The following is a 1,200-nucleotide window of genomic DNA, read 5'->3' as shown; positions in this document are numbered from 1 at the left end:
TAAACATTTCAGTGTTATTCCAATTTTATCTTAAAAAGTTTTCCCATTAATAATTTTGAGAGGTGTACCCTTATGAAACTTTATAAGAGTTTGACATTATTTTCAGGAAAATAACCTAAAAGCATAAAATGAAGGGGGTCTTATTTTTTAAGAGTTGTTGGGATGCTTCGAACAAAATACTGGCAGCGGATGTTTATAGCTGTGGCTCTTAAGACAACAGAAGCTTTCCTGACCATGAGAACCACACTGCAGGGAGGCCTTGTAACTGAGAGAATAAATGATTAGGCCAAATGTCATTGCTGTCAGGAAATTCTTTGGGGAGTGACAGAAACCTCTCAGAAATTTAGAAGTGTTCCCTGCACACAGGAAGAAAGCCATCTGTGCATTTCAGCATCAGAGACCAGTTAAAATAATTATTGGCTGTCACCAAATTCATGGCTATAGATAAAGAACTGGGACTACCTGGAAAGGTATTAACAAATCCACCCATTACAGTTGACATTTTAGTTTAGAATGAAGGATAATTATTCACTTTAGTAAGACCTTAACCCTTAATGAAGAAGATTCACAAAAGATAATTCCAATAAAAGCTGTCTTCCTGGCAGCCATTATAAGAATGTTTATTAACATAAACTAGTGAATTTCACACTCTTCTCATGTTTCATTATACCTACATTCTGACAGCTACCTAATGGTGATCCAAGTTCACAGAAATTACGAGCCTGTTTTCTAGATTGTTATAGTAAACAAAAACATTCCAGTTCACAATATAAATATAAACTTGACACTAATGGGTACATGTACTATTTGTATGCAGGTTTTCTGGTTAATTGATTTAATTACTGCATGAAACCAAGACTAATAAATTGCTAATTTGAACTAAAAAATAACTGACTATATCAGATTTAGCAAATATCTATCATTTATAAACAAAACCCTCAAGTGTTAAGGGGCATCAAAATGATTAAGTTAGATAAAAATATGGACTTATGGCATAAAATAAATCAAAACGGCTTGGAAAAGTGGGAGATTCACAATGTAATGTGTTTCTATTTTAAATTAGACATCTCTTAAGATTTTCCATTTCAATTCTTTTGTTTGAAATATCTTATTCAGAAGATACAATAGTGAATAAAAATCAATATAATATTGAAGAACATATTGCTACATAAGACTCAAGTGGGCATACCATAATCTAGG

At 32.4% G+C, this 1,200-nt stretch overlaps 1 protein-coding gene across 4 annotated transcripts in view; it reads right to left on the bottom strand.

Annotated features, from left to right (window-relative positions):
- The window catches only part of RBMS3 (RNA binding motif, single stranded interacting protein 3), a 725,478-nt gene that overhangs the window by 182,861 nt on the left and 541,417 nt on the right, over positions 1 to 1,200 (bottom strand). The window lies entirely within an intron of this gene.

Source organism: Propithecus coquereli, unplaced genomic scaffold (genome assembly GCF_000956105.1).
Source record: "Propithecus coquereli isolate 6110/MARCELLA unplaced genomic scaffold, Pcoq_1.0 Scaffold214, whole genome shotgun sequence".
Taxonomy (NCBI): domain Eukaryota; kingdom Metazoa; phylum Chordata; class Mammalia; order Primates; family Indriidae; genus Propithecus; species Propithecus coquereli.
Note: the sequence above shows the minus strand (reverse complement) of the source record. Positions and strands in the feature narration are given on the sequence as shown.